We start from the raw sequence: 20980 nt of genomic DNA on the forward strand, positions 1-20980 counted from the left end.
TGCTGTGGCCAGGGAGTGCAGTGGAGGATGGCCCAAGTGCTTGGGCCCTGCACCCCATGGGAGACCAGGAGAAGCACCTGGCTCCTGCCATCGGATCAGTGCGGTGTGCCGGTTGCAGTGCGCTGGCCGCGGCGGCCATTGGAGGGTGAATCAACGGCAAAGGAAGACCTTTCTCTCTGTCTCTCTCTCTCACTGTCCACTCTGCCTGTCAAAAAAAAAAAAAAAAAAAAAGTGTTACTTTGGAGATTCTGCTGCTGAGTCCAGGTACTGTGGACGATTTCCCACTGATGAATTAATTTTAAAAATCAGTGAAGCTAAGCCCTGATTACTTTAAATTGTTGTAACTTTTGTTTTCTCATTTTTATCATACATGCATCCTTTCTTTAGCAGAGTTCCCTGTTAATAACTTCACCCATACATCACACACAGAAAACTTTCTAACATGGGTTTTCCATTACAAATTACTCTGGTCTTCGGTGCTAATTAAAGTGGAAGAACAAGAGGGTCATTTTTTAGCAGCTATTGAGGCTGGGGTTATTTATACAATGCCCCATGGAAACAAAGCCAGCGGTGAGGGATTGTGCCACGTCAGCTTCTGTTTCTGCTGAGCACCGACCATTGTTCCCTTTGCTTATCTGTTGGGCAGGGCCTTCCTATCCCACAGAGTCGCCCGGCCTGTATGGGGGGGGGGGGTAGTGTGCTATCCCTGTCTGCTTCTCCCCCGGACAGGAGGAACTACCTGCGCTCTCTCACTGCAGCTGGCTTTTGTTGTCTGTTATGGCTTTCAAGTTCTTACCAGGCCAGCGTCTGCAGTTCCCACTGTGTGTAGAGAAGAAAGCTGCGTACTACAGCGATTGTGGCGAGGTTTAAAATGGCTTATGGAGATTAATTTGAAATGACACTGTGCAGCTTAACATTTCACGATGGCTATTTTCATTTATTTGACAATTTCGCATGCTTCCTGCAAGAATAGGCTTCCTTGGGAAATTTCTCTATTTTATTGATTGTTATTCTACATGAAATAGGTGTCAAAGCAAATGGTGAGTGGACCCAGACTGAAGTATAAATAACTGGGCAAGGTATATTTTCAGGAAACGGTTCCTGGAGATTTATCAAGAAATGCCAAGCTCATCAGTGCTGCAGCTTTCAGTCAGTATACTCTCTCCCATTTATCTCTCTGCAAAGGGTTTTTCTTTTCCAAGTGTAAATGCCACGTCAATGAGTTAACACTCACTATTTGGTTTAATGGGCACGTTCGCCTACCAACTGTTGCTCATAAATTAGGATTCATGGAACATGTCTAGAAATCTGTCAAACTCTTCATTTTTAGCAGGCAAGAGTTTGTTGCTGCAAAGCCGAACGCTCAGCTTACTACGTGAGTTGAGATGCTGACAACTGGTGTCGTGTCACACCAGCTGCTCCGGGCTGCCAAGCATTAGAAAATTGTAAGGATATGTGTGCTTCTCAAATGGTCTTTTCATCTTTTAAAATGTGCTGTTGTTTTAAAAAGATGTAGTTTATATCCTCCGAGTGAACACTTTGTCACCTTAATCTGTGACAATCCCTATAATAACCAAACTTGCACTGTTTCTCTCTATGACCTTGAATTACATCTCACTGTTTTTCTTCCACATGACCACAAAGCATGGCTGGCGAAATAACATAGGTACTCGCTATTTTATCATAATGTCACTCTAATCAGTTGAGTTTCATTTGTTCCTTTAATCTGAAATTCTAAAAAGAAATGATAAGCCATACAATCGTGTTTTTCCTATTTGATGCCAAAAATACTTAGATACTTAATGTTGTATGCACAATTTGAATGAGTGACTCAAGTTTTAAAAAATTGTAAGAGGCAGAGAGAGAGAGAGAGATACAGAGACAGAGACAGAGACAGACAGATGATGATTCCATTCATTTATTCATCCCCCCAAATTGCTGCAATGCCTGGGCCAGGAACTCAATCCAAGGATCTAAAGCTGGTGGGAGGAACTCAGTTTCTTACGCCATAACCACTGCTTCCCAGGGTCTGCACTGGTGGGAAGATGGAGTCAGGGCCAGTATATCAGGTATTGAACCCAGGTACTACAGTGTGGGACATGGGTGTTTCCACAGGCTTCTTAACCTCTACGCCCCAATGCCTACTATGATCCAAGTTTTTCCTTAATCTGGACATCAAGATTGGAGGGAGATTGTTGGGAAGAGAGAAGGAGAGCAAGCAGTGTGTAAGGATGACAGAGAGCTTGCTTTTTGCTCTTTGTTTGTTATCCCTAGAGGTCCTCAACATGCTCACTCAAATTATCTCCTTCCTTTCTTGGCTTCCTATTTATTGTTTTCCATCTCTTTGATGGATGTGACTTTTCTAGTAGCATTTAATGATCAAATTCTGATTGTTTATTAAACCTCTGCAGAATGCAAAGCTCTGTAGAAATCTATAAAATGATGGAATCCTGTCCGAGTGGAATTTATATTTTCATGACATGATTAGTAAAACACCAGATGACCCAACATCATGAAAATATTGCATATTTATGAATGTAAAAGAGTGTCATTTAAGCTGCATACACAAACACAGATATGGAAGTAGTTTGGTGTATGATTATTTTAAAGTTGCAAATCAAAGTAATTGTTTTTAAAAGGTGGCTAAGTAGTTATTTGAAACAAAATTGAATTTTCAGTTCCTAGAAGTTGGAATGAATTATTGTTATTCAGAGGATTAAAAAAAGACAAGGGGACTGAAGTGTTTTAATTCTTTTCTTTTCTAGAGCGTGACAGTCTTAACACTTCATAAACTTATTTATTGTGCTAATTATCTATTGGGGTGGCAATCCCTTTGGATATTTATAACATCACTCATGGACCATACCAAGTCATCCACTCAAAAATCAGCCTGCTGGGGCCAGCACTGTGGTGTAGTGGGTAAAGCCACTGCCTGCAGTGCTGGCATCCCACATGGGCTCCCATTTGAGTCCCAGCTGCTCTGCTTCCAATCCAGCTCTCTGCTGTGGCCTGCGAAAGCAATGGAGGATGGCCTAAGTCCTTGGGCCCCTGCACCCACATGAGAGACCCAGAAGAAGCTCCTGGCTCCTGGCTTCGAATTGGACCAGCTCCGCTGATGCAGCCAATTGGGGAGTGAACCATCAGATGGAAGATCTCTCTCTCTCTCTCTCTGCCTCTTTCTGTAACTCTGCCTTTCAAATAAATAATTTTTTTTTTTTTTTTGGACAGGCAGAGTTAGACAGTGAGAGAGAGAGAGAGAGAGACAGAGAAAGGTCTTCCTTTTTTTTCCATTGGTTCACACCCCCAAATGGCTGCTATGGCCGGTGCTGCACTGATCTGAAGCCAGGAGCCAGGTGCTTCCTCCTGGTCTGCCATGCAGGTGCAGGTCCCAAGCACTTGGGCCATCCTCCACTGCCTTCCCGGGCCACAGCAGAGAGCTGGCCTGGAAGAGTGGCAACCAGGACAGAATCCGGTGCCCCAACCGGGACTAGAACCCGGTGTGCCGGCGCTGCAGGCGGAGGATTAGCCAAGTGAGTCACAGCACCAGCCAATAAATAAATCTCTAAAAAGAAATCAGTCTGCTATAGATTTGTTGAATTTTGAGTCCCACCTGTGGTTGCCTTGCAGGGCCAGACTGAATGATTTCGCTGGCCGTATGTGGCCCATGGCCTGGACGTCCCTCAACTCCTGGGTTCTAATCCAATACTACAGGAGCCATTCATCAGTTTCCTTAATATCTGTGGTCATGGAATGGGATAGGGTGATCAGTGCTTTTCTTCTGCTACTGTCACCTTCCTGTAGGAGTCCTTTCTAGGGGAGTGGTTTTGTTGCTCTTGCTCTTGGCTGTCCACTTGGGGAGTCTTTTAGGGAGTGAAACATGCAGTGCTGGTGACTTAGGGCCCCAGATGGCTAGCAGTCCTTTCTATCATTGTGTTGCAGGAAGCCCTTCCCTCCCTCCCTCCCCATTCCCTCCCTCTCTTCCTTCTTCCTTCCCATCTTGCTCCTTCCCCTCTCTGGCACTCCTTGGCTTCACAAATGAGGTGCAGCAGAACTTGGACTCATTATTGACTATCCTCTCCACCCGTTCCCTCCACATCCCTCCGCCTAGTTCCACCATCAGCTTCAGTAGGAGAAAAGCATTGACAAGTCGCCAATTGGGTATTTATTTTAAGCAAGGGAAATTTTGCGATAATTTTATTTCCCAAGTTACAAAAGGATTGCTCGTTTTGCCTTGCCTAATATGTATGGGGTCTGAAGTCTGAAAAATGTATCTCATATGTCTGTGGTTCTTGTCTTGCAATTTGAAAATATTATATGGCTCAATCTTTCCTCAAAGGACAGAGCAAGTTATTTTTAGTTGTCAGTAGCAATTTGTATCGTAATACCTTTAGATACAGTAATTTTGGCTCTTTCCGAACCTTTCTTATCACAGTGGCAGGACTGTGAGACACTGAACGCATTGCTTGGCAGAGCACAGGGATTTGCTTCCCTGGTGACCTCAGCAGTCAGCAGATTGCTACCTGGAAGTAGAAAAATGTCCTGGATGAAATCCAAGGGCCCCTGCGACGTTGGGGTAGGTCCAGTTAGGAACGTGGCATCAGTTGGATCTTATGCTTAATGACTGGCCTGACCTTTCTATGCAGGGCCGTTCAGAGATTTATTTCTCAAAGAAATCATAACGAGAAGGGAAAACGTGTATCTCTTTTGCAGTCTTCTTTATTTTTAATTTTTAAAAGATTTTATTTATTTATTTGACAGGTAGTGTTATAGACAGTGAGAGGAAGAGACAGAGAGAAAGGTCTTCCATCTGCTGGTTCACTCCCCAAATGGCTGCAATGGCCAGATCTGAGCTGATCTGAAGCCAGGAGCCAGGAGCCCCTTTGGGTCTCCCACGTGAGTGCAGGGGCCCAAGCACTTGAGCCATCTTCCACTGCTTTCTCAGGCCATAGCAGAGAGCTGGGTCGGAGAGGAGCAGCCAGGACTAGAACTGGCATCCATATGGGATTCCAGTGCCGCTGGTGGAGGATTAACCTACTGTGCCACAGTGTCAGCCCCTACAGTCTTATTTAAACACTTGTGTGTCAGTCAACCCTTTGGACTTAAATATCATAGCTGAGACACTACAAAATCCCTGCAGAAGATTAAAACTTTTGACAAATCAAAGCCTATTATTACAGAGTGACTCACCCAGACCTCTAAAACACCTTTGCTGTGCTGTGGCCTATCCAGTTGTCATCCAAAAGTGATGTCAACCCCGTTAAGGTCCTACCCAAGCTGGTGTTTTCTCTAATACTGGGAAAACAGGAAGAATGAATGGACTATGTCTGAATTCCCATTGATTACCTGTATCTAATCATCTGTCTTCAAAGGGTGATTCTGCATAGCCATTCCATGCAAGGAAATCAAGAGTAAAAAACACATCACAGAGAAACAGATTTCATTTTTCTAAGAATTTAAGATATAACTGTCTTCCTCTAAAATGGGAAATTATTATCTCTTATCAGCTTAGCTCTGGAGGAAAATGAGACATTGTGACAAGACAGCCTTTGGATGGCTTCAGTCTAATCCGTGGGACTCAAGGACATTTGTTCAGTTTGCTCCCAGCCTCGTCTTGTCCTTGATGCAAAGCAGCAGAGGTGTCTGCTGGGACACACACAGAAGCACACAGAGAAGTTAACGAAGACCCACACCTGAGGGCTGGTGGATCTCAGGGCCTACAGAAGATGGACTCTGTGTTGGCTCCCCTTGTCTGTCTTCCATCCCCATCACACGTAGGGGTGCAGCATCACTGAGGCAGCATCAGTGAACAGTCTGGAGAAGTAAATGGGTTTGAATGGGAATTCAGAGGGGCCTTTCAATCACAAGGGGTGCCTGTTCCAGAGGCAGAAAAATCTTCAGTCTTCCTTGAGTTAAAAGACTATGGAGAGGAGCAGAGCATCCTGGTTTTAAAAAAAAAAAAAAAGTAGGATTTCCCTTTTACTTAAAGGCAAATGCATGCAATTATTTGAAATTCCAGCTCTTACATTTTATAGTACAGTAAGTACACTATAACTTGAGGAAGACTGTTACCTTTTGCCATTCATAGGAGTCAGTTTATAATACCTAGAAATGCAAATGGAGTAAACATGAAAATTTGATTTCTACTTGGTTTCTCTCTTAGTTTTACTTAAAATGCAAGTGGATTCAGAGGTGGGAGGGTTATTGGTAAAAGGAGGCAAGAATAAGCTCTTTCCATGCAATCCCACCTCAGTTTGTAGTCAGTCAGCACCTGGTGGCCTTTAAGTCAGTTTGCACCTGCAGGCGTTGTCCTCAGGATTCATGAAGTTTTCATTATGGAATTGACCGCCCTTATCCCATTTTCACATGACTTTCTGTAGAGACACACACCTATATCTGTGTCTGTCTGCATCCATCTAGACCGATAGCTAGATGCATGTGGAGTGAGTGCATATTCAAACAACATTTTTGAGTCTTGTTGTTTATTGAATTTTGCCGATACTAGATAGCGTGACTGACTGGTATTTGTTTTGTTTGACTGCTGGGCAAAATCCAAGCAACTTTCATACTCACCAGGAAAGCCTCAGTTTGATGCTTATTGTTAATGAACGCTCCTGTGCACCTGGTTTTATGGTTGGTAAGAAATCATTTCTCTCAAGGGTCCAATTTCTGTAAACCTCCTTTAACTAGTAAGAAGATAGTGTATAGAGAAAACTCAAGTTACTCCAAATATTTGGTCTAGAATTTGCTTTTGAAATCCAATGGATAGTGGAAGTAAGAATGTGAAATCCCTTGGGTACCATAGGTTACTATTAAATCTGTGAATGTTTAAAAAGGATTAATTCATATAAAAAACATTGAATTTATATCATAGAGTTCAACCTGAAGCCTACCTAAATTACTGGCCAATTTCTTTGACATTTGCAAAAAAAAATTGTGCTTTTTAAAATAGTGTTGTTTTTTTTTTAAAAGTTTATTAATGATAACGTCTCCTATTTGAAGTAGGAGCTTAGGAAAGTGACATTTTAGATTTACCACAGAGCTTTAGTCTCTCCGTTTCATTACAAAGTGCTTCTTTCAGTGGCTTGCAAAGTACAAGAGAGAAAAGGGCTTTTGGCCTGCAGGTCCCAGAAACCAATTGTTCTCCTTTTAAAAGGTAGTTTTGTGGTCTTTGGTTCAAATTAATGCCCCATAGGTAGGGTTTATGTTTGGTTTATTTTTGGTTAAGTATAACTCTTGAGTTTGAAATACAGAAAGTTTCCTGAGAAAAGCTTGTAAAACCCTTTGGGCAGTGCTGTTCAAGTGAATCAGAAACATATGGGGTCGAATTTCTCTCCAACACATGGTTCTGTGTGTAGGACAGGATGGCTTGGGGTTTTGCTGGACCCCGGCTTGGGCTCTGCAGTGGCAGGAAAGTGTCAGATGTGGAAGGTGCTCCCTGCAGGGTGTGCTCCCTCGTGCCTCCTGGAGAGCCTTGTCAGAAAGGTCGCCTGATATTTCCATGTTTGGGGAAACAGCATAGTGTGAATTTATTTTTCCTGCCACAAGTGGTCTTGGTGGCCACCACAAAAATGTTAGCTTAACCAGTGTTGGGTCCCCTCTTTGCAGTGGTGAAATACTTCTGACGACACTGAGCCGTCTGGTGTTCAGGGGGCTTTGCTGTTGACAAAATGAAAGATGCAGTTTTCTCACTGGACTACAGTTTCCCGTTCTGTCTTGTAAGGAGTGAGCTGCACCTGACCAGAAGGGCCGGTCTGGGTTTGCAGATGGGTGAGAATACTGTTTCTAACTGGAAAAAAAAAAAAAAGGTTATTTCAAATTTGTTTGACTGTGAAATCCGTAAACGAGCAGTGTAGGAACAAATACGATCCCCATGTGATCACATGGTACCGTTCCCTCCTTAGCTTTTTAAGAAGGTGATCATTAACTTTGTGGTTCCTCTACCTTTTGAAGAATGAAAGGATCCAGAGCAGAGAAACCAGAGCTTGCGGGGTTTATAGAGTTACTTGTTTGGGGCGTGAGGAGGGGCAGAGCTCACAACACAATCAATGGCCCATTCTATTCCTACAAATGGAAATGCTTGCTGAGCCGCAGTTACCCGGTTCAAATTTTATTTCTTCTTGTGTTAGGGAGCCCGTCCAATGTCTCACCGAAGCAGATCTTTCCTGGACCAAGCAGAGGTTGGATTAAATTTTTAGAAAGTAAAAATAGGGTCCACTCCAGAGTTAAATCCCTGACATATGACATCTGAAAGTGTGTTACACTGGGTCTACTGAGATCTCTTGTCGAAAATGTCCACATTCACTTCCATGCAGCACACGAGTATGTTCCAGGAGCAAACGACATTTACATTTCTAAACAAGCTGGCCAGAGGTGATTCATTGAATTCTGATTTTTAACTGGAGTGTTTCATTGAAGAGTAACAATACTTGGAGGATTTGGCACAGTAGAAAAACTGAGGTGCTCCATGAAAGAAATTCTCCAGAAACTGAAAGAATTCTGGTTGTTTAGTTTTAGAAAAAATGTTTCCCTTTTTGAAATTATTATTTATTTGAAATGCTGAGGGACAGAATGAGAGAGAGCAGGGCAGATAGAGAACTTCCGTCTGCTAGGTCACTCCAAATATTTGCAATACAGAAACTCAAACTGGGTTTTCTTTGTGGCCTGAGCCAAAGTTATTCTGTCCATTTCTTGAGTAGGATGACTCACTAGAAGGGATGGAAAAAAAAAAAAACACCAGGGTTTTCTCTACAGGGAGGGGAAATAACATTTTTGTTTCTGAGGCTCCATGGTGATAGGCTATAAAATTCTCCTTGCGGCCGGCGCCGTGGCTTAACAGGCTAATCCTCCGCCTTGCGGCACCGGCATACCGGCTTCTAGTCCCGGTCGGGGCACTGATCCTGTCCCGGTTGCCCCTCTTCCAGGCCAGCTCTCTGCTGTGGCCCGGGAGTGCAGTGGAGGATGGCCCAAGTGCTTGGGCCCTGTACCCCATGGGAGACCAGGAGAAGCACCTGGCTCCTGCCATCGGAACAGCACGGTACGCCGGCCGCAGTACACTGGCCGCGGTGGCCATTGGAGGGTGAACCAACAGCAAAAAGGAAGACCTTTCTCTCTGTCTCCCTCTACTGTCCACTCTGCCTGTCCAAAAAAAAAAAAAAAATTCTCCTTGAAGGTCTTAAGTACAATTTTACAGAAAAGACTTGAAGGCTTCTCTGGTCAAGGGCCTGAAAAGGCAAGGCAGAAGGTTAGGAGGAGGGCTGGTATTGAGGCACCTTGGAGCCGCTGGAGTGATGGTGCCTTTGGAGAGGGAGCTTTACCTCTGTGTGCGAGGGCTAGGGCTGTCAGGACAGAGCACCACCAGTCAGCTGATTCAAATGATAGAGATTAATTTCTCCTGGTTCTGGAAACTGGAATTCCACGACCACGGTGCTGGCAGGGCGGATTTCTAGTGAGGCCTCTCTCCCTGCCTTGGGGATTTTCTCTCTCTCTGCGTCCTCACTTGAGCCTTCCTCTGTACTGGAGTTCCTGGTGTCTCTTCCTGTCTTCTTAGCAGGTCAAATTCCTACTGAAGTAGGACCCACACTTAGACCCCTCCCCCTTAACTTTAATTAACTTCTAAAAGGTATGGTCTCCTTTAAAGACCATCACATTAGAGGTTAGGGGCTTCAGCACATAGATTATGGAGGGACACAGTTTAGCCCACAGCAGAGCTGCATGTAACAGCTCATGATTCAAAGTCAGGGAGGTTCTCATGCATTTCCTCCAGCACACAGACTGCTGGGGCCAGTAGGACCAACAGGCGTGGTGGAGTTCAAATGTGCAGACACCATGGGAGATGAAAGAAGCGTGGTCAACACTAGGGTCCAGGCATTACCTGAGAAGGGCAGTTGTCAGCATGGATAGATGTAATCTCAATAGCCTCCAATAGCCCAAGCATTGCATGAATGGAAGCAGTGTGCTTATTTCCCATGAGTCACTGCATGCATTTTGCATATCGAACCATTCAGGTATCTTGGTGGGATGCCTCAGGGCAACTGTGGTAGAGAACATTTTGTGTGTCTACACCCTAGCATCACCGGAGACACTCTATCTTCAGCTTGAGGAAGTAGGAAGTGTACCCCCTGAGGTTGTACTTCGACTGACTCTAACCATGTAGAACGTAGTCACAAATGTGAGAACTCTAAACATGTAGAAGATCATCACAAATGTGAAATGGGATGGTGGTTTTAGGGGCTTGTAAGGTGAATAGACTAGTTGTTTATAAAATATTTATCCACAAATGACTGCCATCTAACAGAATTGCTGGAAACTACTGCTTCCTACTTCTGCTGTTATACTGCCTTATTCTGTACACAATTGCTCCTCCTAAGTTCAAAGATAGTTTACTTTGTATGCATCGGTTAAAGCAGGTGTATCTAAGTACTGAACAAATCATCTCATTCAGGTTTTATTACATGTAATATTTGTTGTTAAATTGCAAAATTTATTAGAAGACTGATCTAGTTATTTGGCAATTTAAAAGTGAGTGAAAAAAATCTCTTTTTTTGCAAAATGAATCATGAAGTGTATGAAGGAATTCACAAAGTTTGTGGAAATGGAATTAAAAGATGTTTGTATTCATGCAAAAAATTGGAGTCCATCCATACAAGGGATCTTAAAAAAGTTCACAGGAAATGGGTCTGATGAAAAAACTGCATAGATTTCAATTTTTTTGTACTAAACAAACATATTTTTTTCTTTTTTTTAATTTCATAAATGTGAATTTACAAAGTGCAACTTTTGTATTGTTGTGGCTTCCCTCACCCCCCAATCTCCCTCCCTCCTGTGGCCCTCCCCTTTCCCACTCCCTCTCCCATCCCACCCTTCATCAAGTTTCATTTTCAATTACCTTCACATACTGAAGATCAACTTAGTATATACTAAGCAAGGATTTCAACAGGCTGCATTCACACAACCGCACAAGGTATAGGGTATTGTTCGACTAGTAGTGTTTTTAAGTTTCATAGTAAAACACATTAAGGACAGAGATCCTACATGGGGAGCATGCCCCCAGTGACTCCTGTTGTTGATTTAACAATTGGCACTCTTATTTATGACGTCAGCAATCACCCGAGACTCTTGCTATGAGCTGTCTAGGCTATGGAAGCCCTTGAGTTCACCGACTCTGAACTTGTTTAGTCAAGGCCGTATCACAGTGGAGGTTCCTTCCTCCCTTCAGAGAAAGGCGCCTCTCTCCTTGATGGCCTGTTCCTTCTGCTGGGGTCTTGTTCACCAGGGTCTTTCATTTAGATTGTTTTTTGCCACCGTGTCATGGCTTTCCATGCCTGTGAGACTCTCATGGACCTTTTAGCCAGATCTGAATGTCTCAAGGGTTGATTCTGAGGCAGGAGTGCTGTTTTGGGCGTTTGCCATTCTATGAGTCTGCTGTGTGTCCTGCTTCCCCCGCAGGATTTTAATTCCATTTTAAAATGAATGTTTTAAAGTATGTGCATAGGTTTTAAATATTTTTGCAACAGCTATTTGAGTTGAGCATGTATGACTTTGGCATATAAACTTCTCCACTGGTCAGTTCATTTCACACATTGGCCAATCCTAACTAAACTGGTCTTCCAAAATGGATGAGGACAGTGGACAGTAAGTGGTGGAAGCCCAGCCTAAACTTTATCTTGATGTACCTGCCATCTCCATTGAAATGGGATAGTGTCTAACATTGAGTGTCTTCAGTGACTAGTGTTCAGTCATTGATTCCAATGCCTGAGGGTTCTTTTTTCACTTTCAAAGCACTGAACACTTGAGTCTGAAAGCACTTATTTTTCTAAAATCTTTTTTCCCCACAGAAATGATATAGAAATACTGTGGAAGAGAAAGTCTAGAAAAGTAAAAGTAAACAAAAATGATATGCATACTATTTTTGTAGTGCTGACTCTCCTAATGACCACCACCTAATTTTCTTGCAGGTTCAATGGCATGCCCCCTTTCTCTGTAAAAGCCATTGTCCGCTACTTCTGGCACACCAGTGTCAACACAATGGCAGTGAGCCTCTCCCTTATACACTTATTCACTCTACCTGATCAACTGTTTCCTCCTTACCCAAGAACCAATTGTTGCTTTCTCCCAAACTTGGTAAAGCTGATTGTATTAGGTTTGTGATTGAACAATAGCCTTAACAGGGACATAAAACAATGAAAAGCAAGTGCAGAAAGAGAGGGTTTTGTTGCTATGAAAGCTAGGTCGAATGCTTTGCAATGATTCAGTAAAAGCTTATCACAAAAAATAATTGCTGCCAATTAATTGTAGGCAAGTCAACTGAAGAAGGAAAGCACAAAAGTCTGAAGAGATTCTGCACTCAGATTCTTTGACCACTGTCTGTGTGATCTCACTTCACTTTAGAGAAATAGAAAGGAGAAGATCGCAGGTAATGGGAAAAGGGAGCTCCAAGCAAAGGACTCACATTCAGAAACTTGAGTCTTGATTCTGCATTCATTGGCTAAAAGTGGTATACATTTGCATGTTTTTCGTTAAAATGTTTAGCATAGGCATGTATCATTTTCATCTTACTTTGCTTTAATCAACTTTTTCAATTAACCCACCAGGTGAATGTGCTCATCATATTAGCTAGGAGTGCTTTTTCTCTATAAGACATACCTACAAGTGCCGGCGCTGTGATATGGCAGTGCCCGCATCCCAAATGGGTGCCAGTTTGAGTCCCAGCTGCTGTATTTCCAATCCAGCTCCCTGCTAAAGCACCTGGAAAGGCAACAGAAAATGGCCCCTGCATGCACTTGGGAGGCCCAGAAGAAACTCCTGGCTCCTGGCTTTTGCCTGCCCCGGCCTTGGCCATTGCGACCATTTAGGGAATGAACCAGCAGATGGAAGATCTCTGTTTTTCCTTCTCTCTCTCACTCTCTCTCTAACTCTACCTTTCAAATAAATGAAGAAATCTAACAAAACCCAAACATTCCTACATTGCTTAATCAGGAGGGATATCTTTTGTTTTAGAGGATAGGAGGAAAATTCCAAACTATATTGCATGCTGGAGTTATTAGCTAAAATTTAATGAGGTTACAAAAACAATGGCATAATTACAAGATCAGAAAATGCAGTTACCTCTCTCTCCAAGCGAGTATTTGCCAGGGAAATTAGGATCCTGAATTAAGGTGAGTTATGAACAAAGAGATTCAAAAGTACATGGTAGTTTGGAGGACTAAAAAGAGTAGATCCTCTTGGCTATAGGTGGGATTACATATAGCTTACTAGGGATAATAAATTGTAGGCAATTCTAAGTCATTGGACATTCTTAATTTATTTATAAATGGCTTATTTCAGTCCCATTTAAGTGCGTGCGTTACCCGTGAGAGCTCATGGAGAAAGCTTTGACCTACATGAAGCCACTGAAGGAGCTCCAGGTCAGGAGCTCTTAACCTGTTTTCCTGCCAGAGATCCCTTCTGGAGGCTCTTTTCAAAATTGTATTCTTAAATATGTAAATAAAATACTTCTCATTTCAAAGAAAACAGATCTTATTTAAAAATAATTATAAAATAATAAAAAAGCATCCATTGTAAGCATAGAATCCATGCTTTGTACTGAATACATTGAGTAACCAGATTTAGTAGTGGGTGTCTTTGGTGAGCACAATGCCTATTTGGAGCCATCTGATAGGCAAACATGGGCAACCTCAGTGGATGACAAGGGGCCGGGTTTACTACCTGCATTTGTCATTGAAGGCAGTGAAAAGGAAGGTATACTTTCATTTCTCCTGTAGAATTTCCTAGTTTTTCTGAATTCTATCCATGGTATAGAATGTGGCAGAGCTTATGTGGTTCTGTGAGGTATTGTGAACATTTCTGAGTGACAATGACTGATTAGATGGGTGGGGAAAGGGTATAAGGCCTGTGAAATCCTTTGGTCTGGTCCTGCCAAGGCAACTGCAGACGGGACATGAAAAAATCAATAAATCTATAACAGGCTAAATTTTTGAAGATTTATTTATTTATTTGAAAGTCAGTTGTACAAAGAGAGAGATGAGAGACAGGGAGAGAGAGAGGGAGGCAGGGAGGGAGAGAGAGAAAGGGAGGGATGGAGGGAGAGAGGGAGGGAGAGGGAGAGGGAGAGGGAGAGAGAGAGAAAGAGAGAATCTGTCTGCTAGGTTTACCCCCTAAATGGCTGCAAAGGTCAGGGCGGGGTCAGGCCAAAGCCAGGAGCCAGGAGCTTCGTCCAGGTCTCCCACGTGGGTGCAGAGGCCTAAGGACTTGACCATCTTCTGCTGCTTTCCCAGGTGCATTAGCAGGGAGCTGGATGGGAAGTGGAGTAGCCAGATTGAATCAGCATCCATAGGGGATGTTGGTGCTATGCTGTGGCTTAACTGGCTGTGCCACAGCCGCAGCCCAATAGCAGGCTAATTTTTTCTTTCTTTTTAGTTTCTGAAAGCAATGTACTTATAATAAGGAACCAGCCAGTCTTAAAAACAGCTAAATGTTCTAAACAGACATTTGCAATGGTGACTATTATGTATTTAAAGGATTTACCATGTTTTTCAAAACAGATTTTTCAAAACAAATTTTATATTATCTGTGGAAAACACCTATATAAATAAATATATAGGCATGTTTATTCATTTTTGAAGGAAAAACATGAATTTTTTTAAAAAAATTAAATTTTTTTTTTTTTTACTTTTTAAATAGTTTTTAATAGATTCATTGTGCTTTGAAGATACAATTCTAAGAACATAATGATATTCCTTTCCCCCTTTCTACCTCCCAGCAGGGTAATTTTTAAGTTGATAATTTTGTTTGGTCTGCAGATGGTATTATAAATATCCAAATGCCCCTGAGGCATGGAATAGATTCAGTAAGTTAGAGATAACAATGTATACAGTTTTTTCCCTTAAGATTTTAGGCAATCTTAGGAAGAGTGCTAAAGAGAGACTTTCTAAGCTATACATTTCTAGAATGGTGAAAATTTTACAACAAACAGCTATTATTTAAGAAGAAAAATAATGTGAACTACAATTAAAAATAGTGTTTTGTAATAGCAAAAAAAATAACAAAAGAAATAAAGAAGAAAAAAAAGAGAAAAAAGACACAACTTGACCTTCCAATTAATAGGGAAATGGTTATCTAGATTGCAACAGTTCCTACCTAAGAATACCAAACATGTTCAATAGGATTCTATTTTTGTAGGTTTGAAAACAAACTTAATGATGTATACATATTCATTGTGTGCTACACTTGAGATTTTGTGTTTCATTGTATGTAGGTTATACCTTGAAAAAAAAGTTAAAACCACACAATCCTTGATGATAAAAGAAAATTCAGAGAAGAAGAAGCAGAACAGAAGGAGGTCTGGGAATTGATGCCACATATGAAACCACAGGGAGAAATAGAGAGATTTGATTAGAAGAGACGAAAAATTAGGATTATGGGGTAGTTTATAGAAACAGTCACAAGGTTGGAAATATGCTGAAGATGTAAGCACACATACTGCAATGCAAGAATGGCAAATTATGGTAAGTTGCTTTCCTACCAAAACTGACTGTCATACTAAGAAATAATAAAATATATATTAGGTCTTTGTTTCCAGTTCCTTGCAGAGAGCTTCTCTACCCTTGAGATGTCGTATGAGATAGAGGTGACAGAAGCTGCAGTATTTGTTTTTAGTCCCTGGATTTTGACACAAGGTCTTCTGAGACCCATGGAATCTCCAGAGCCACGGGGCTTTCAGTATGTCTGTGAGGTGACTGGTGGCTGGGCCTGAATTTCGAGGTGCCAACCATGTGATTAGAGGATTGGAGCGCTCAACCTCTCCCCTGCACCCCTGTGGAGTGGAGAGTCAGTCACCACTGGCCAATGACTCAGTCATCCCCACATATTAGACTCTTCAGAAGAGCGTCTAAGTGAGGAGTTTGGTAGGCTTCCCGGTTGGGGAGCACACAGATGTGTAGGAAGGATGGTAAATGAGAGAGGGCACAGAAATGGTGTGCCTTTCCCACATACCGGGTCCTATAGATCTCTTCTTGAGCTGCTCCTGACTTCCGTCTTTTATAGTGAACTGGTAGGTGCAAGTAGAGTGTTTTGCTGAGTTCTGTGACCTACTTCAAGAAAATTATCAAACCTGAGGGAGGAGAGGGCACCCTTACTTTCTAGCCAGTAATTCAGAAATATGGGTGATTTAGAATTGGCATCGGACTTGGGGATGGTCTGAGGAGACTGAGACCTTAACCTGCAGGTTGCGTGCTAATTCCAGAATGTTAGTGTCGGAATTGAATTGACTCATTAGCTACCCAGGTGGTGTCTGAAGAGTTAGAGAATTGGTTGTTGGTATGGAATAACCCCATGCTTTGGTAACAGAAGTGATGCAAGTAGGGGCTGGTATTGTGGCACGGTGGACTAAGTTGCCCATTGTGATGTCACCATCCCACACTGGAGCAGCAGATCAAGTCCCAGCTGCTCTGCTTCCAGTCCAGCCTCCCGCTAATCTGTGAAGCAGTGGAAGATGGCCTTGGGCTTGGGCTTGGGCTTGGTTCTTGGGCCCCTGCCACCCGTGTAAGAGACCTGGATGTTCCTGCCTCCTGGCTTTGGCCTGATCTAGACCTGGCTAAGTGTTGTAAGCACAAATGTGTTATGGCAGCCACCAAGTATTTAAGGTGAGACTAGAAGCTAGGAGGAGCAGGTTTCTGAGAGAATCACTATAATGCTTTCAGTTCTTATAATCTCGACTTCGTTGGTGATTGGGGCAGACTGCAAGAAAATTTAGGCTACTAGGAATTCTGTTTCTTGAGAAGCCCAATGCATGCTCTTCTTGAACCTTAGATTGACATGTGTGAGAGAGCTAACGTTAGCATAACCCCAACCTCAGGCTTGTGAAGACATTCATCAGTAGTAATCTAGGGATTGTAAACCTTGCAAACATTAATCTTTAAACAAATGTGTCAGCATGTGAATATGAAATAAATCTCGAAAGTCAGAGGAAATTCATTAAAGTTTGGAGATCATTTGGCATTCATGAGTTGCCAAACATTTGTACATACAATTTTAAAAATTAATAGAGATCCAGTGTTATAATCAGTGTATCATAAAATGAATTGCAATTGTAGAAGGCTGAAAATATTACTTGAATGTTAATATCAGCAATGCCTTTCCAAAAGTTTAGGCTGGGTGTGCATTCTGTGATGCAGTATTTAGGTTTATTTGAACTGATTTGAACCATCTAGTGTCAGTTATACTGCGTTAAGACCAGAGATGAGTTTATATAGTCAAACACTCAAACAAGGAGTTAAATTTTCTCCTTGGGTTGAACGATTCTCAGGTTTTTGATCGTTTGATCGTAAGTCTAGGCATAATTTTGATTTATTTGAGCTAGAAATTGATAGAAAGTACTATACAATTCTGAAATTCTACTAATATCTGTTTTATTTGCTTTTCCAGTCAGTTCCTAGGGTAATAGCTTAATATTATTTCAAAAGCAGTACTTAGACAGTATCAAATGTAGGTTGCAGTGTAAGGTCACAATGGTGAGACTCAAAGCGTGTCAGATGGAAAACCATCAGGGATTTGGGGAGGATGAGAAGAGGAGACTTTTGATGTGACCAGATGTAACTGAGTAACTCACAAAGTCACCAGTCAGTTTCTGACTATAAAAGAGACATCTGATCAGATTGTCATGCTCTCTGTTTAATGGAGTGTTGCAGGGACTTTGACACAAACCATTACCCTGTATTTACTTATTCAAAGCAGAAACCTACTGGAAAATTGAGTGAAATTATCCATACTTTAACAGCTTTGAGCAGATTGTATTATGATCAAAATTTCTAAAACACAGCCTTCTGAACACATAGGTATTTAATACTACTGAGTTCTGTTATAGTACTTTAATCGTCATGTTTTACAAGATTGTTCCTATCCTCAGAATATAAAGTAACATTGTGTAATTGTGGGAGAATTTAATACCAACAGTTGGATCTGTGATTCATCAGTAACTGTGCTATTTGGAATAATACTGATAGCCCAGAAAGGAGGTTAATTTTCACACTCTTTCCTTCTTGACAGCCCTGTTTCATTTCCAAATTTCTAACACTTGTTCTTAATTTGAGTTCCTTGGACAGAGTTACATAGCAAACCAAACATGATCTTTCTTGTGTTTTGGGCTAATTGAAAGAAAACTTTTCAAATAAGATACAACAGAAATCTGAAACTCAGTGAACAATTCTGCTACTATTTTTTAAAATCAGATGTTAACATTACATGGGAATGTGCTTTGCTTGTGGCTTTTGGTGCCATTGAAAATAAATTAGCACCATATTTCAAATTGTCTTTTCAAGCCCTGAAATGGGAGAAATCATCAATAAATATTAATGTGAGACTGTACGAGGAAATAAAAAACATTCAATAAATGTATTCAAAAGACTCTTTTAGCCCAAAATAGCTAAACTAGTTTACTGATCAATGTTTTCTATATACTAGAATATCTTTTAACTAACAAACACAATATAACAACATTTTGATAAGGTTTTTCTACTTTTCTTAATCTTTCAAACGTGAGTATAGTTTTGTTTGCCTTAAAGTATTTCCAAAGAAGAGTGTTGCAAAAATGAACCCATTTAATAATGAAGCACTGCCCAGGATCTAAAATGTAATCATAAGCACCACAGTATTTGTCCCGGAACATTCTTTGGGTCTTACTTTCTTTATTAGTCAGAAGTCTGGCCACATTGTAAGCGAAAACTAGTTTTTTCATTGTAGTCTAATGGCATCAAGGTGGGAACTAGGGATAATCCTATCAGTCAAGTGACTGACTTGAGGACAATTTCATTGGAAAGCTCCTCAAATATCAGCAGTGACATTTGAAGTAATTACAAGGTTCCAGCTCCAGGGTCAATGAAAGCTTCCCCCTCTGTTGTGTCTTCTGTTCACAAGGTGATTGTTGTAACCTTGAAGGCATCAAACCACCTCCAAGGTGAATTAATAGCATTGTATTTTATTGATTGCCTGTGTATTCAAAGGAAAATTCTATTTTCAGTCTAAAGATTTTATGGAAAGACCATTTTTAAACACATGGCATGCAAGTTCTGAAAACTCTTGCTTTAAAAGAAGTTTCTGCTGAAAGGCAGTTAATTCTGAAGGGCCCTTTGGTCTTGTTAGAGCCATATATTCTGGCTCTAAAATTATAGTCATAACAAAAATCCTTAGACAATGCTAGCTAATGAGCCTTCAAATGGTCATTAAAGCCATATTGTGATTTCATTATCAATCCAGTAGATTAAAAAGAGAGTATTTCTTCCTCTACATAGTTTAGAATACCAAATGTGAATGAGTGGGAAGAAACTAATTGAAATGTGACTTATATTGGAGCAAGGTAAGATTTTCCTACGAAACAACTTGATAGGTATTTAATGAATATGACATTTAATGAAACTGCGGCAAAGTAAACTATTTTTATCCTTTTAATATACGAATACACTGCAGCTAGGGTGGTACAGAATTTTAAGCATTGACTCATGAGAAAAGGACACTGGGGAAGAAAGGAAGCTAACTCAAGAGGTAGGAATTATACACCCAATCTGGGAGGAAGGAGAGCAGGAGGTGGCACTGTGAAGCGGAGGCTGCTGGGAATGCACTGGGTAAATACATACCTGTCACCTTCCTCGTATCTTGCATTCCTATCTTAACCAGAAGCTGGGAAAACACCCTCTCATTTAGGTTTTGCTGGCTGGCGCCACCTTGTTTTCAGTTCTTGACTGGTGTTGAAATGATAATGTGAGAACTCTGTTTTATTTTTGAAATAATATTTGTCTTATTTTCTGATTATGGAGGTAGTATTTGGAGAGAATACAACAGATTAAAGATGGAGGCCGGCAAAAAGGAAATTAAACATCACCATGAATGAAACCACCGTGGGTTATATTTTGCTGCTATACATAAAATAATTCCTTAATGAATGCATTTTGATTTTAGTTAGTGAAAGCGTTGTCTCTGTAGACCAGTAAAAAGGGCAGGAGGATGGCAATGTTGCGGTGGCGTCTTGCTCATGGTTCTCACCAAGGTGGCCAGCGTGTGACGCTCTACAGGATGGGGATGGCCCCCGACTGGTGACTTTTGGTTTCATATCTAGAATGCTTGTGTATCAGTCAAGACGCTTTCAGCTACAAATAATAGTACTCAGGAAAGTAGAAATAGACGGTGTGTTAATCAGCTTTTTGTCACTGTAACAACTACCCAAGATGAGCTACTTAGGAAGGAGAACAGTTTATTCCAGCTCCTGGTTTTGGAGGTTCACGGTCAAGACTGGGCAGCCCACTGACCGGGTATCTGATAAAGACAGTGAAGGCAAGATCCCCGGAGCTGGGTAGCAGAGAGCTACCCAGAGCATATGTACTACCCACCCCCTGTGTGGTGTCTCCTTATAAAGCAACCTGGATTCCACCAGGGGACTCTACCCTAGCAACCGAATGCAATCTAATCACTTCTACGGCCCAGGGTCAGACACCGTAATTGAATCAAGTTCCACCCTGAAACCGTAACATAAGAGTCTGGAGATCAGTTATGTAATACGTGGGCCTTTGAGGGGACTCTTATCTGAACATAGATATGCTTACTCTCCTTCAGACCAGGAGGAGGCCAGCCACATAGCTCGTGTTGCCCCGTTGCAGGATTCTAACTTCTCTTCCAGGGGTCTGATGAGATCTGCTGCAATCATCATGGGCTTTCGGAACTGCACTTAAGGCAGGAGTTGTTGGGATGTGGACAAGATATGTCCCTTGGCTGGGCGGCAGGTCTTTTTATGAAGGAAGGACATCTCCCGAGGAAGGCACCTCTTTAGGCTGGTCAGAAACCAATGACCGGTCAAGTGCAAGACAGTGAAGACAACTGGCTTAGGTCACTTTTCCTGCATGCCTTGGGGTAAGAGGGGGATGAATTTGCCCCAGCAAGTTTTATTTCTTTACACAGAGGAAGAAAGAACAGAATGAGGCTTGTAGAAAATTGAGTT

Source organism: Lepus europaeus, chromosome 6 (assembly GCF_033115175.1).
Source record: "Lepus europaeus isolate LE1 chromosome 6, mLepTim1.pri, whole genome shotgun sequence".
Lineage (NCBI taxonomy): Eukaryota > Metazoa > Chordata > Mammalia > Lagomorpha > Leporidae > Lepus > Lepus europaeus.